A 17,895-nucleotide genomic window follows, 5' to 3' on the forward strand; every position below is an offset into this window, starting at 1 on the left:
CATTCCCACCAACAGTGCAGGAGGGTTCCCTTTTCTCCACACCCTCTCCAGCACTTGTTATTTGTGGACTTATTAATGATGGCCATTCTGACTGGCGTGAGGTGGTATCTCGTGGTAGCTTTGATTTGCATTTCTCTAATAATCAGAGACGTTGAGTATTTTTTCATGTAATGAACCTTACATCATGCATGAAAATAAACTCAAAATGGCTTAAAGACTTAAATATAAGACAAGACACCATCAAATTCCTGGAAGAGAACATTGGCAAAACATTCTCTGACATCAATCCTATGAATATTTTCTCAGGTCAATCTCTCAAAGCAACAGAAATAAAAGCAAAAATAAACCAATTGCACCCAATCAATCTGACAAGCTTTTGCACAGCAAAGGAAACCAAAAAGTCAACTTAGAGAATGGGGGAAAATAGTTTCAAGTGATGCAACTGACAAGGACTTAATCTCTAGAATATACAAGCAACTTATACAACTCAAGAGCAAAAAGGAAACAACCCAATTGAAAAATAGGCGAAAGATCTGAATAGACATTTTCCAAGGAAGGTGTACAGATGGCCAACACGCACATGAAGAAAAACCTATCTTTTCATTTGCCCTCTCTTGATTTTTCTGTGCAATATTTTATAAGCATCTAAGTATCTATTCCTGTTAATATTGTCAAATTATACATCAAGATCCACCTACATAATTATAGTAATTCATTATATTGGTTTACATCTATATATATGTCTATCTTACCTGTATCTGTTTGCATAGGAGTGAAGAGTGTAGTGTACTGAGTAAGATCACACCAGCGGGAATCTAGTCTACCTACTTAATTCACATCTCTCCATTTATATCATTGCAAACTTGACATATTTATATAAATTTTTGTGTGTTTTGTTTTCTTCATCTCTGAAATGGGAAATGTAAGTAGTTATTACAAATTTATTGTGATATTTACATAGGTTAATACCTCCAAAGAATTTAGAATAACTTATGGCCTATGAATAGTAACTATTATTCTTAAGTTTGCAACTGTACATTTTCCAAATGCAGGTTTAACTCTACAGTAAAAGGAAGCAAAAGGAAAATGGGAAACATGGGACAGAAATGTTAATGGTGATACTGTATAGAGCTAGAGCTGATCAACATGCAGATATATAAATAAAATTTAAATCTTCCTATCTCTGAAGACAAATAATTTGAAAAAAGGAGAGATATGGTGGCGGTAGAAATTTCCCTTTCATCTACATTTGCTTTAGAGTTTTTTCTTCCAAGACCTCATTGAAAAGACAGGGTAAATTAACATGCATTTAATAGTATGGATATTTGAATAGAAAAAGCATGAACTACTATGAGGTGGATGATGCAACTGGGAAATAAAATTTTCAATTGCCACAGTCTTATAAGTCTTATAAGTTTGGCTTCAACTTTAAGAAACAGTTTCCAACGTTAAAGAAAACTATGGGTTCAGGCTATTAGATCAAAGTTTATTCAAGCATGTTCTGCATCATATACCTTAGCAAAAATTCTACTCAAAGGAGATTAAATTTATCCATCTAAAATCACCTAAATATATTACACTTCGCGTAAAGATCATATTGTGCCTTGAATTCTGTTTTCTTTAGAAAGTCCCTGAAGAAAAACTTTTTACTTCATATCTTTATGCTAAAATCAGTTTCCATAATGTATAGCTTTATGTCTCAGTTTCCGATCAATAAGTAAACTCAGAATAATTCTACAAAGTAAAATGCTACTGAGTTTTATTTCATTGTACGAGGTAACAGAGTTTTGTTCTGTTGTCATATGGAATTAAAATCTCTAAAAACGTCCCATGCTTCACAGTGACAAAGAGTATAAGTCTTTGATATTGAAAATTACATGACGTATTAGTTGTATGGTGAACATTTTAATTGACAACTTATTGAGAATCTTTTCAGATTGTAATTAAACAGTATCCAGGCACTAAGGTTTATTATCTATTCTTAGTTAACATTGGCAGATGCTTAAAAGGTAGTGAATTCCTGCCTACAATCAATAAGTGACCACATTACTCAATTCCTAATTCCTGTTGGTATAATAATTAATGAGCAATTTCTGCAAGTCAATGATTTGTTTCTAGAAAATTGACAGTTCATTTAAATACGTTACTTTTCTCCTTCAGGAATTTTGTGGGCCATTGGTGTAAGTTCATTTATTAGAGTTTAATACAAAGGAAACCAAAAACACATCAAATTTTGACTAATATATCAAGTCCTATTGTGTTCTGTAATTAGGCCTGTGAAATATATATGAAAAAATTCAAAATTTATGCTAAGCTTAAGGATATGTTCTCATTGCTTTGTCATGTCAAATCTAATAACTAATATGTACATTTATAAAGGCAACTAACTCTATAATGAATTAAAATAATAGCATTATTTTAAGAATCACATAAAGACACAATATGTGCTTAAGAGAGAAAAAATACTATTGAAATAAATTATTTGTCAGATAAACATTGAGGATGGAAGTAAGGGGCAGCTTTACTTCAGAAATAGATGGTTGCACTATAAATAGGTTAAATGGCATTTTGTTTAAGAAAGCTATGCCATGATTTTTAGGGATAAGTTGAGAAAAGGAAGGATCAAATTAAGATCTCTATGGGCATCCAAGAACTTGGGAATTGGAAACTTGGGAAATGGATATTATGATGGGAAGACATTTCTCAGAAATTAAAGAAGAGGCAAGGGGAGCATTCTTAGGACACTGGTTAAAAAAAAAGAAAAAATAGACAAAAATAACTTTACTATTATAATGAGTATGAATAAGCGAGTATTTCCAAATGTCTAAAATAAACTTATGAATTCTTTTCTGTCTTCTTAAGTGATTTGTTCTAATCCTACTCTGTTCTTCCTAATTTTTCAACAAAAGCTAGGTACATATGATGGCCTTATGTTGGATGTGTTCTTTTAAAAATATCAAAAATAGTACAGTTCATCAAAAATAAAGCAGAGAAAATCAAGATATGTTCATGGGAAAAGTGGTGATAAATAGTAATTTGGAATTAAGTAAATTCAGGCACTTTTGGTAAAGGGTAAGCATGTCAATCGGGTCCTGTAGATATCCCATCTGTCTTTTAATAAAAACTCAGGGTATAGTAAAGTAAATATAGACTGCAGTTCTAAGGGCCAGATAACTTCAGCAGGTGGAACTCTTTGAAATACTTATAAATTGTAGGGGCACATTTAATTCTATAGTTTTTTTCTGAATACTAGCTCCTAACTCTTAAAACAGTGTTACAAGGCAATATTATACTGGTAGTCAGTCAAAAGAACCCACTCTGAGAGTTCTCATTGTGGCTCAATGGGTTAAGAACATGACTAGTATCCGTGAGGATATGGGCTTAGTGGGTTAAGGATCTGGCATTGCTGCAAGTTGCGGTGTAGGATTGCAGATACAGCTCAATTTCAGTGTTACTGCGGCTGGGGCATAGGCTGTAGCTGGAACTCTGATTGGAACCCTAGCCTAGGAACTTCTGTATGTTGAATGTGTGGACCTAAAAAAAATTAAAAAACAACAACAACAAAAAAAAAACCCACTCTGTAGAAAATGAAGAAAAACCACACATTTTACCTATTTAACATGGGTGGAAAAGAAAACTAGTTGACAGACCATATCCACCTGAATAATAAGGTTAACTCTTCCAATATAATCTCTAGTGTAAGTACAACTTACATCTGTTTACCAGTTAATTTGTATATATTTCATACACTTGACAACCCTTGAATGTGGTATGTTCGACTCCAACTCACTTTATAACCAAAGCCACAAAAAGGAAAATTGCATTATATATATTACTAAAAATAATTTGAGCAAAATATTATCCTTTCAGAAACACTCAAAAATACTTTATGTACATAATTGATATATAATGTATATAACCTTTTAATAAACATAACATCTGCCATTACTCATTTTGATTTTTAATGTAATGTTTTAGCTTAAAAATCATTCTATATTAGTGTTCACAGTACAAAATATTTCTTCGTACTTATAAAAATATGAGTGCATATTATTTCAATCTAGGAATCAAATCTCCTATGACAATACGGCAATTTTTATTTTCCTTCTTAATGAAAATAAAATATTTTTCATATATATCTAGAAGCATTGGTAATTCTTTTCAGTAATCTCTATGCCTATATATTTTTTAGATTTGTGTTGGCTTTTTGGCAATTTTTTTAAAGTTTTAGACATATTTTTAAAGTGAAATAAATAAATTTGTATTTGCAATATGGATTACAAAATTTTCTATTATGGGTTCTGAGTTTTGTACCAAAGTTAAATATAACTCATAAAATTTAACGAAATTCAGGTAGACTTTTCTTCATTATTTTTATTTTTTGTTTCTATTTAAATTTCTTAAGTTTGAATAATTTATCCTGATAAAAGCTCTGAGATATGGATTAATTTTATGTTTTGCTTCATGGGCACTCACTTATTCAAACTATTAAATGAATAATTCATCTTTGCCCTGCTATATTTATATATTAAATTCTGCAATATATCAGTGTCACTTTAGATTTCACAGCCTGTTCTGCTGATCTGCTAGTTACTTATGGGCCAGTCACACCCTATACTACTTTTTAAGGGAATATAATATATTGTAGTACTTGATAATATAATTAATCACTTAATAGTTTATATCCCAAATTGTCTTTAGATTTGCTTATATTTTTCCATGTTAAATTTAATTTCTATAATTCCAAAAATAAATTATGAAACATACGAGACATTGGGCACGTCAAGATATATGAATAAACATAGACTTGCTACTTTTATGATAGAAAAGTAAATCATGGCTTTCTGTTGTTTTCAGATGATATTATCTTATTACCCTGAAGGTAATTTGGATTATATTTTGAATTTTAAGTTGATAGTTGATAGCTGTGTACAAGATGTTATAGAGGGAGGTAATGCAAAAAAATAAACTAATGTAAATATCATATAGAATAAACAGAAAACTTCATTTATTATTGAATAAGTATTAACATATTTACAAGTGTGTAAGTCAGCACTAAAATGAATTCATGTTCAGGAAAAAATCTTAATATTTTATATATCAAAGAAGTGGAAGAACAATAATTTATCTTAAGAGAGAAAAAGTTGTATCTCATGAGAGTACCATGAACATGTCAGGAGAAAACTATACACATTTTTTTCTTCTAATTTTGAGAGTATGCTTGCATATTTAAAGGTTATTTGGCTGGTGACCTTGTATATATCTCTACATTGTAAAAATTGGAAAATGAGGTTAATCAGAAATATCAAATTAAGAACTCTCTATTAGAACTCTATCTAAATGTTACAGTTAAGGACTCAGATGTGCTGTCTCCAAGGAAATAGTTTGGAGTCTCTTTCCATCTTATTACTTGAGAAAATATTTCCATTTATTCTTACAGTAGAAAAGACAATAAAGGCACTAATTAATGTTGTCTTTGAGTTCTAAGAGCTATGGCTCATAAATATTAAGAATATTCTTCTTATCTCTAAAAAATTAATTCTCTCTGATAACCCATGTCACTTCTAGAATATTTTTTATTAAATAACAGAGGTGATAAAGTCTTCCAAGACAATTTAGAGAAAATAAATCATCTCAGATAGATATTTCACACATATTTACCTCAAAATCAATATTGAAATATTAGATGATGATATTAAATATGATAGTAGCAAAATTAATTCGGAAAATAATTACTGAGATGATGACTATTACATACATATTTTTAAAATACTATTTTTGTATTCAGTGAGTTGACATTAAACTAAAAACTAAAAATAACAATGAAAATGGATGACATCTTCAAGTATGCATCAGCCTTTATATTCAGGAAAATGTAAATAATATTTCCATAAAATGGTTTATATTAAATTTTTAATTCTTAATAAACTTACAATTTGCAAAAGAGAAGACTTTCAAAAAGATTTGGAGATTAAGTAAAAAATCTATTTTTTTTTCAGTAGAAAGTAATAAATAGCAAGTTGTCAAGTGCTCCAAAGACTCATTTGTCTAAGCAGCAATAGTAGGCAAGCAACAAATAAGATTATTACACACATGTAAAACAGTATGTTAAGGTGTGAATGACAAGTATTTTAAAAAATCATCATAATATGGGTTTCAAGGGGAGTTTATAAACAAGGTAGAAGATAAATAAAAATGAGTATAAAAGCAGCCTATAAAAAAGCAAAGACTATGAGAGTCTTTTGAGAGAAAACTAGGATGCAATATCAAAAAATAAGATAAAAAGCAAGAATGGATGGACTGCATGTGCGAAGGAGTACAAAAAATAAAAAATATGATGTCAAAACATTTAACAAGGGGAGAGTTAAAAAACCTGGAGTATTAGACTGTGTTCAACTTTCAGAAATCAACAATTTAAAATAAATATATATTAAAAATATCTATTAAATATATATATATATATATATGTATTTGGTGGGTTGGGGGGGCTTATTAGGGAGGATGCTTCCTAGAGGAGATGATATTTGCAGTTCATGAGGGATGGTCAGGGGCCTGCAATGTTCTGCAAAGAGGACAATGTAGGAAGATGAACTTGTAGTATGGTCAACAAAGGACAGCATGTTCTGTTCCTGGGGAAATGGGGAAAGGGGCTATAGAAGTGGGTTTGACTTATTTCATGTAATTGTAATTTTCCATATCGCCAGGTTATATATATATATATATATTTTAGAAAAACAATGAGTAGTGGTGTAAAGATGAATTAGCAAGGGAGAGGGAACCCAATTTAAGATATAAAAACAGTCTCAATGGGAAATGATCAAGGCATTAAGGCATAAGGCAGAGAAGAAATGAAAGAAGAATGAAAGATGTCCCATGCCAGATGATGATGCTAGCTCAAAATGAGTGTGATTTCTGCCTGGAGACATGTTGGTACCATCAGGAAAGTTTTGAAGGGAGTAAAGTTCTCATCAGAAGGAAAAAAATTTCTATTTATTCAATTATATATATGTATGAGATGATTAAAGTTCACTAAATCTATCATGGTACTTATTTTGTGATGTATGTAGGTTACGTCAATGTGCTGAATACCTTAAACTTACATAGATAGTGCTGTATATCAATGATAGCTCAATGAAACTGCAGGAAAAATGGTTATACCATCAATAGTATATTTTCATGTGCAAAGAGACAGAAGACAAAATTGGTTAATAAAGGTTTGAGTAAATAGAAATAAAATCTTGCAAACTCTCCCAGTAAAGTTGCTGCAGTATCATGTATGTTTTATTTCCTTTCAAGGTGATCAAAGAGATTCAAGCAAAGAAAAAAGAAACCCTCAGAATCTCTAACTAGATATTTTAAAAAGATAACATGATAAAATGGACACGGTAAATATAAAATAGAAAGACTTCTTATGACTAAACTATTTTAAGAAATGGTTTTATTCACTTATAAAGTGTACATTGTGATATTCTTTAATGTAATCTAAAGGAAAAGCCATGAATATAAAAAAATTTTCAAGTTTTTAAAATTTTCGAACCTAACACAACACTGGGATAGATACATAATAAAATAAAATTAAATCATGGTGAATTAGAATAGTTGGAAAATTGGGTATATTGGTTCATCAAAATTCTATGCAATAATTAAGGTATAATATTAAAACAATATGTATAGTTATATATACATTTTATATATATTATGTATAAGTATATATATTGCTTATATATTATATATAATATGTGTGTGTATATGTGTGTGTGTGTATATATATATTGTGGAAAACTTTTAAACACTGTTAAAACTTTAAAACTTTAAAAATCTGAACCATAAGTTTTCTGAAAGAGGATTTAGGCTGACAAAGACATCTTTATTTGAGGAGTTATGGCTTGAGCTCACAAACACCCTTCCAATGCTGTGCTAAGTGCTTTATATAGTTGTTCCCTTTAAATTTCACAAAAAAAATGCTATGAAAAAGTTCTTATCATTATGCCGATTGGGGTGAGGAAATGGAGATTTAGAGAATGAAGGGACTTATACAAATAGTTGCCTATAGATGATGGCACTGACATTGAGTTCCAGATGTTCGAAACTGAAAACACCTCTCCTTCTTTTTTCTTTACTCTCCATGAAGAGCAGGATGATCTGCAGAGTTTTCAAAAGTTCGGAATCTGAATTAAGGTTTTGAAATTTTCTTACCCATATTGTTTCCTGTTTATTTCTTCAGTAACCCTCTAAATTTTAACTCATATGTTGTTTCTTTCACAGAAACTTCCCTGAGAAACTCCAGTATTCTCTTCACGTTTCTAGCACAGTATCTCGTACTTTTCTCCATCTTAAAATTTACCATATTATCTTGTTAACATTATAATATATATCTGTTTCCTCCACACCTGACAACAGTATAACATTATAAGACTTGTACAAACGTTAGGTCTTTCAGTTGTTGTTTTCCATGTCTAGTTCAATGCAGCAAAAATTAAGAATTCTAATAAATATTTGAATATTAAAATACAAACTCCACAAATGAAGAAATGTAAAGTTGATGTCAAAGAAAATGTCAAAGTTAATGTCAAAGAAATGTCAAAGTTGATGCTCGATAAATATTTGCACAATAAATAAATGAATGACTATTATTGAATGAATAAATAACTGAGAGCAATGAGAAGACTATTGCTAGAAACTGTGAATCATAGTACATACGTAAATTCATAAACATAGGGATTATCAGTATAACCAAAGTGGGAAAGTTATGTTTGGAGTAAGTAGGATATTAAGTGGGCTAAAAATGCATGAAAACAGATTATGGAGATCTTTTAGCACTAGATGAGATTTTAGACCCCATGGAGTAGAACTAAACATATAACTTTGAAGGAATGTAAATTAATCCTGCATAAAAGAAGAGAGATCTGTCTAGCTATTCTGATTAGCCAAACCAATCTAGTTTAATAAGAGCAATTTTTTTCATCTTTTACGTCTGTTCTAGTAAAATTATATCACACTGTTTTAGAATTTTCAAAAACTGTCATATAAAATGGGTACCTATATAATTTCATTTTTTAAAGTAATGAATAAAGGTGCCTGCAAAAAATGGAATGAGGCAGTGAACAAAATTCACTTGTAGATGAAATGCATGTTTAGTGATGTAATTCCTTTTTTTGTCATATGCAAAAGATTGTAAGGGCAAATAATATTGAATGTTAGCTACTGAAGTTTTGAAATAAAGACATTGCCCAAAACAAGTTTTATACTGTTTATACTCTATAATGAGTACAAACTTATTTAAATGCATAGAATTTGAAATTAGTTCTGAATATATTTGAAAACTGTGTTGTTGTTGTTTTTTACTTTTTCTGATGAACATTGGTAACTGTAGTAATCAAAGCCCACAGTCGTTCCAATAAAACATTTTGAGAGTCTGTGTTGAAACTATCTGCACATTTGATTTTTTTTCATAATGATTTTTATTTTTTCCATTATAGCTGGTTTACAGTGTTCTGTCCATTTTCTACTGTACAGCAAGGTGACCCATGTCACACACACACACACACACACACACACATATATATACATTCTTTTTTCTCTCATTATCATGCTCCTTCAAAAGTGGCTAGATATAGTTCCCAGTGCTATACAGCAGAATCTCTTTGCTTATCCACTACAAAGGCAATAGTTTGCACCCATCAATCCCAAATTCCCAGTTCATCCCACTCCCTCCCCCTGCCCTTTGGCAACCACAAGTCTGTTCTCAATGTCCATGATTTTCTTTTCTGTGGAAAAGCTCATTTGTGCTTTTTAATCCATATTAGATTACTGATATGTGATATCATGTGGTATTTGTCTTTCTGACTTACTACACTCAGTATGAGAGTCTCTAGTTTCATCCATGTTGCTGAAAATGGCATTATTTTGTTCTTTTTATGGCAGAGTAGTATTCCATTGTGTATATATACCACATCTTCTTAATTCATTTATCTGTCGATGGACATTTAGGTTGTTTCTATGTCTTAGCCACTGTGAATAATGCTTCAATGAATATGCAGGTGTATATGTCTGAATTTTTAATTTTTTAAATTTTTATTTAAACTTGTTATTTAAAAAAAATAATGATTAAAAGAACTCAAAGAAAAATCAAGTTCAAATCATATTATGGTTCAATGTGAAAAATAGTCTTTTTTTATTATTATATTCTGGGTACTCACTATCAAAGCTAACCTCAACAAATTTAAGACTATAGAAATTATTTCAAGTATTCCTATTTCTTCTTACTGATAGGAATTGAATACATGAGGTTTGACCTAAACTGGACACCCCAATTTTAAAGAAAGTTAAAATTTTAGGAGTTATATTACTTACCTAGGGCAAAATATGTCTTTAATCTAGGAAGAGGTGAACAAGATTTCTAGATCTCTTAAGTCCCAGAATTTTATTCACTTCATGTCTTGATGTTGGCTCAAAACAATATTTTGATAAGGTATTGAGGAAAATACTTATTTTTATTTTACAGATCTTTATAGCTTTGAGTATCAGAAAAGAGTGCCTTGCTTTGTGACCTTATGGAACCTTATTATATCAGTTTCCTCATCCATAAAATGGGTCTAACAATGATAGTGGCCACAAAGTGATTGTGCATATCAAACATATTAATGTCTGTGAAGCAGTTAGCCTATCCCCTAGCTTGATATAAATGCTCCATTCAGTCATCAGCTTTCTATTTCTGTCATAAAATGTCTATTGTGCATGCACACATCTTTGTTCAACAAATGAAGTGTGGGCAGTTGAATCTACATATTTAAAATCATTTAGAAACAGTTTGATTGCAATATTTTTCTTGGTGTTTGCACAAGTTTTTCTTCCTGTCCATTGCTCATCCATCATAATCCACTCACCTTGGAATTTATCTGTGCAGATACAAAGAAATTAAAGAACAATTCTTCAAAGTTCAGGAATCTTGAGAGGTAAAAATAGCCAAAATTCTATCAAGAGCTGTCACTATAAGCCCTGGAAGGCCTGGCCTTTTGAAGTCCTAACCAATAAAGCATAGAGCAAGATACATGGTTTTTGAGTGTAAAAGCAAACCAAAAAAGAGCAAAGAAATGAGAATGTGAGAGGAGCCAACAGTAAGAACAGCAGAGACAGCAAATAATACTAGAAAATCACCAGCTTAGTCCTCAGTTTAGGACCTTCCCTGCATCTGTCCTCAGGCAAAGTTTTTAGGGATAAGGAACTCTATAGTACTGTGAGTCTTGTCCTGTCCTTGCCTGCTCAGACTGTATAACTAAATACCATAGACTCTCTGATTTATAAATAACAAACATATTCCTCAGGTTGTGGAGGCTGCAAGTTCAGATTAGGATGCCTGCATGGCCAGGTAAGAGCCCTCCTCCAGGTTGCAAATTTATCCTTATAGCCTAACTTGGCTGAGGGGCTAAGGAGCTCTCCATGTTCACTTATAAAGCAACTAATCCCATTCTGAACCCTCATGACTAATCTCCATAAGTCACCACTTCCTAATATCATCACTTTGGGTTTTAGGATAAAATGTATACATTTAGGGCAGACAAAAACATTCAGGCCTGACCTTCACAATATATCTGAAAAGTGCAGACATCAAAGCTACTGCTGGAGTACCGATGTAGTAATCCTCATGGCAGATCTCAGACACAAAAAGTGATAGATGCCATTTGTATTAGTTTGCTAGGGATGTCGTAACAATGTACCAACTGTGTTACTTAATAAAAAAATTTTTTTTTCACAATTCTGGAGACTCAAGTCCAAGATCAAGGTGTCAACAGGTTTGATTTCTCATTGGCTTTCTCTCCTTGGCTTGCAGACAACCACCTTCTCAATGTATCTTCATAAGGTCTTTCTGCAGTTCCACCTTCCCTGATGTCTCTTTTTCTTCTTATAAGAACCTATAGGGTTATAATCCTATTGGGAAAAAGCCCTTCTTATAACCTCATTTAACTTTAACTATTTAAAGGCTCTGTCTCCATAGGCAATCATAGAAGGTTAATTCTTCAAAATAGAATCTTGGGGGGATACAATTCAGTCCTTAGCACTGTTCAAATCATCATGTGGGAATTTAGATAATGGGAAAAATGTACTAGGAAGTCTTCTAGGTGCATTATGCTAAAGAAGAGAATGAAGATTATATTAGTGTGATTTCACATGGATTCTGTTAAACAGTGAGTAAGACCAGCCAGGAAAATGAAGAGAAAGTTGTATAGCAAAGAAACTTAGAGAACACCAGGTTTTAGCCAGTTATGGGAAATGTCACCATACACACACACACACATACACACACACACAAAAGAGTCTGAGAAGAAATACAGATCAAGAGGGGCAAATCAAGGAAGTGTGGAAGTGTTAAAATCAAGGGTCTGTAAACAGAAGGTCTTGGAATGTGTCACATGTTATAGAGAGATATGGATAAAACAGGAAATTGCTAATTTGGTAATTAGAACAGCTTAATGAATGAATTCAGCAGTTTTGAAAACGACTTGAAGAGTGAATCAGAAGGAAGGAATTTGCAATAAGGAGAAGGAAGTAGAACCTTCTTTTAGTTAGCAGGACTGGTGATATACCATCAAGGAACAAAGTAAACACAGAAAGAAATTTTTATTATCTAGAATATGATGTTAATATTATATGTTTAAGGAACATTAAACATATAAGGATAGGAGTTTCAGCAAAATTGTAATTTACACATTCATGTTAGGTAATTAAGAGTTAAATCTTTTGACTATGTTAAATACCTTAATATGATGAAGGATTAAACAAACTATATTCATTTTGAGAAGTTATATATATAAATCATGGAGGTTAACATTGTAATATGACAATTATAATCACTGATACAACATGAATTTAAATATTATATGTTTGATTATGTGTTTAGATTTATCAAGAATATGTTTGTGTTTGCTCTCATATTATCAACATTGCTGTTGTTTTTTAAATGTATAAGCAAAGCAGCAATGAGAAAAACTGACATCAGCAAAATATTAAAATAGAAAACCTGCATTTTATAAGGCTATAATCATTTTACGAGATTGTTTTTCTTTAATTACAGGGATCCAAATTGCCTGACTCTCATTGTTTTAAATTTGGTTCTTTTTCTGAGTTTGCTCAGAAATATTATTTATATTGGCATCTTTCTATTCCTCTAGGCATTTGGCCTAAAGGAAATGTTAAATACATTCCAAATCTTCAATAAAAAAACACCTACATACTTCTGGGATGTAGACATTTTTACTCAGTGTTTTCTTTACTTGCTCTCTGACTACATATTTATAATGCAAAATCCATTCCTTCAAGGAGTACCCGTTTTATTCCTATCATATTATTGCAACAGATCAGTGACTAAATGCTTCAACTGCGGAATTACTGAACATACAGCAGGATTATCCTCTCAGAAAATAAATCCGAACCTGGAGGTCTTGATAAAGGGAATGAAGTGTGCTTTCTGTGAATAGCTCCAATCAAATGTCAAAAGGTAGTGGATAAATTGTGTTGCTATAGGATTAAACATATTGTTACTTGCTAGATTCTGCTCAGTGGATTTTTGTTTTCTTGTTAGGCGTTTTCCTCAAAGTCAGATTTCATTATGTTGGTGACAGGTGAAGTAGGTAAAACCATAGCACATTATAATAAAGATGTGTACTCAACCCTGGGTTTGCAAAATTCCTTGTTTGTAAATGCAGTTCCAGAATACCATGAAAGAAAACTCAGATATCCTCCTGCATGAAACAGCTTGTATTTTCTGAGGTTGAAAATGAAGTCCCTTATTAGTTATCCCTTTTGTTTAAAAATTGGGTACTTCGCAGACAGGATTGGGACCACCCTAAAGGAAACACAGTTAGAAAGGAAGAAAATACCCAATTCCCTAAGTGACTACTACAAATAAATCAGAGAGAACTGTCAGAATTATCTGCTCTATGTCAGCAATTGAAGAGTTACTAAAAATCATTTTTATATCTGGCATTATTATCTGTTGGAAACACTTGGTTGAGGGACACAGAAACTACATTGGTCAAAAAAAATGTAATTCAGTATTTAGAAAATCTTAAGAATTATCATAGAGTCAATTTGAAATCACTTCTGTGAAGACAGCAGTGAATTTCTGTCCTTTATACCACTCTGCTTTATATTACAGGGTATCTAACCTTTCAGAAATCTCAGACCCCATTTATTATAAGTATTTATCACTAGCTCCATTGCTTAGAATTGCATGAAAACAGATATGAAGCTGATGAAATTTGAATAGGGAAATTAGATGAGGAAATATAGTTCTATAAATGAATTGGAAGAAAAAACCATTCAACCTAATGAAAACAAATTAATATGTGTGCATATCTACTAACTACATCATTAGAGGCAGAAGGAAATGGAGAAAAGCAACCCTGGATTTGTATGGAAGATGATGGGGCCTGCATTGTCCTTTCCAACTCCAATTTACTGAGATTGTCTTAGGGCAAGAGATCAGCCTTCCTATTTTTGAAAACTAAGTACAAAATCCAGCACTTCAGTGTAAAAAAGATAAATTTTTGTCTAATTTAGCCAGTTTTCTCTAATTCATCAAAATATGTTCATTCAATAAATGCTAGACTCTTCATCTGTGTTACTTTAAAAGATTAAATGCAGATGATGATTTAACATGGAACTGACAATGAATGTCTCCCACATCTGTCATTAGAGTCTTGGATGTATATGAGGGGATTATTATTTCAGGGTACTTGGGGCTGATATTGGATGCGGTATTAGTGCTACTTCTGTACTTTCACAATATTATTTCCTTGCAAAAGTATTTATTTAATTGATAAATTCAGCCAAATACTCTTTTTTCTGTCTTTTTTGAGGAAAATAATTTAAAGGGAAGCAAAAAATTCACTCGTGTTAGGATATATTTCCGTGAATTTATAGTCAAGGAACGACCACCACAATTAATAAGTACTGCAATTCCATCTCCCATGTAAATGCCCTCACATACTTGTATAGTTAAATTTTCCAAGATTCCCAGTGCCTCACAACAACTGGTATGGTTTCTATCCCTATAGATGGCATTTTAAAGAATGTAATATAAATAGAATCTTACAACATGAAAGATGTTCCTTCAAATTGAAAGAGGTACTTTATATTCTTTTTCTTAATTAATGTTTGATACCATTGACTCTTCTTTATATTGTTGATAAATTATACAGTGTATTAAATTAGTTTAGAATATATAGCCCAAATATATTTATCTATCTTCTACTGGAGATAGAAAGAGAAATCTGTATTGAGAAAAATATCTCTCTAATAGGAACACTCTTTTTTTTACATATGACCAAATACAAAAGAGACATTACTTTATGGCCTCAACACAACCTAATTTTGTAGACCATAATGATCAAGTTTCTAGGTGCAACTTTATAAATATAGGCAACATTTTTGATGTATTTTGATGTCATAAATCTGTTATTAATATGTTTTACATGACTAATTTTTCCTTCTTCTGACAGCCAGAAAGAACATATTTTTACTCTCTCTTTGGTTCTGAGAAAAATAAATTATCTTATTTTGAACTACTTTGACATTTTGTTATTTACAAGAGTTGATGCTGGCAGCCAAATTTGTTTAGACTTTTTTTTCTTTTTATTATATAAACATTAAAGATGCCTACTATAAGACATGAAGCATGAACAGTCTTGGATTTTAGGAAAAAATAGGAAAAAAAAGAAAGAAAACAAAGTTGTTATGGTAATTTTGCCACTATTTATCTGACCTAAATATTTCAAAATTTTAATGAAAAATACCAATGATTCTGCATGAAATAACTATTAGTTTATAATAAAATACCACTGGGTTTCAAATCAAGAAATACGGACACGGGTTTCAATTTTACCAAATAAGAAAGAATTAAAGATTATGGAAAATATAAAATATAGATAGGTGTTATGTGTTAAATTATTTTCCTTCTGTTAGGAAAAACAAAAAACAAAACTCGTCATCATATTTTTTTCCTTCCTATGTGGGGAAATACCTAGTTCTTCTGTTACTATGTCTTTCTTCCCTATGAGTTGCTGGAACACTTCACTTCTGACATTTCTGATCACTCACATTTGTGGGTTTTACTCACAGCAGCAAGTAAATCCACAACACCAGCTGGGGGTCCTGACTCAATTCTAACATTATCTACCAGGAGATGGCATCAGATCTCACAGGTAAGGGCTTAGTTCCATAAGATAGCCTCCCTTACCTTCACTTCAGGTGCTAGTCATAAGCACAGGTTGATTTGTTAGAATGACTCAGAGAATTTAGAAAAAACACTTACTTAGGTCTACCAACATATTAAAGAATATAATGAAGCATACAGATAAACAGTCAGATGAAATGATACTAGGGTAAGGTCTGATAGTGTTCCAAGCACAAGAGCTTCTGTCCTGATGGAGCTGAGATTCAACCTTCCATGTGGATGTGTTCACCAATCTGCAAGCTTTCTGAACCCCACACTGTTGTGATTTTATAGTTGCTTCCTCATGATTATTCCGCATAATCACTTATCAATTCCATTTCTAGCTCTGATGCCCTTTCTGGAGGATGGAGCTGACACTTCCAAGCTTCCAGTCATGGCTTCCTTTTTCTGGTGACCAGCTCCTAGGAGCATTCAAAAGCCTCTCCAGAGCTCCCTTATTAGAACAAAAGATGCTATTTATGCTTATTTCTTAGGATGTTACAAGGGTTTTAGGAGCTCTGTGCCAAGAACTAGGGCAGTGTCATATATATAATATTTATAGATAGATACATGATAGATAGATAGATAGATACTTTCCCATCTTCAAAATTCAGATTTTAAACTCCTAACTCCTAAAACCTCAGAATATGATTTTATTTGGAGATAGGGTCTTTACAGAGGTAAATAAGTGAAAATGAAGTAATTAGGTTTGTTCTTAATCCAATATGACTGGATGCTTATAAAAAAGGGAAAATTTGGACACAGAGACATACATGCAAGGAAAATGTCATGTAATGATTGCAGGTGTGCTGCTACAAGCCAAAGAACTACCAGAAGCTAGGAGAAAGTTCTGGAGAAGATTCAGAGTGAGCATGGCTTTGCCAACACCTTAATCTTATATTTAGCTTCCAGAACTCTGAGAAAATGACTCTCTCTTAAGACACCCCCAACTATCTCATATCAAGTTCTATACATGGGACTACAATACATTATACTCACTGTCACTTTCATAGTATAAATGGCAAAACCAGGTCTTCTAAATTTCACAATAATTTTCTAAATGGTTTGTATTTTCAGTCTTGAAACTTCTAACCCATTCTGCATGCTTTGACTGAAATCACAGATCTAAAATTCAAATCTGAATCTGTGAATTTTGTTTAAAATATTCAATGATTTTTCTATGATATTTGAAAAATTAATTCTAAAATAACTACTTTTGGCCAAAATAGGATAAAAGGAAAACTAGATTTATTATCATGCCTGAGACAATTGAGTTTCAGGGAATATATTATAAAAGAGAATACTCTGTTTTCTGATGATAGATAGTTTGGTACAGTGTCACTCAGATAGGTAGAAAAAAAAATGAGATGACCCCATAGTGATTGCCATAAGTTAATGCCTGGAGAATATTTCCAAGCCACAATGCAGAGAGTTGGAGACAACTAAGATGATCAAGGCAAACAAGGTGGCTAGAGTTCATCCATTTTAATACAGGAGAGGAAAACTAAGGAAAGAGAAATTGTCCTAGAGATCTGCCCAAGGTGCCCTTTCCACTCCATCTTCAGCTGAGTACTGATAAGCATATGCATGTAAAGTAATTGAAGAGAGGATGGGGAGGACAGTCAATGAAACTGAAACTGACAAAATACTAATTAAAGTATACTTAAATACATGAAGAAATA

The sequence above is a fragment of the Sus scrofa genome, chromosome 4 (genome assembly GCF_000003025.6).
Source record: "Sus scrofa isolate TJ Tabasco breed Duroc chromosome 4, Sscrofa11.1, whole genome shotgun sequence".
NCBI lineage: Eukaryota > Metazoa > Chordata > Mammalia > Artiodactyla > Suidae > Sus > Sus scrofa.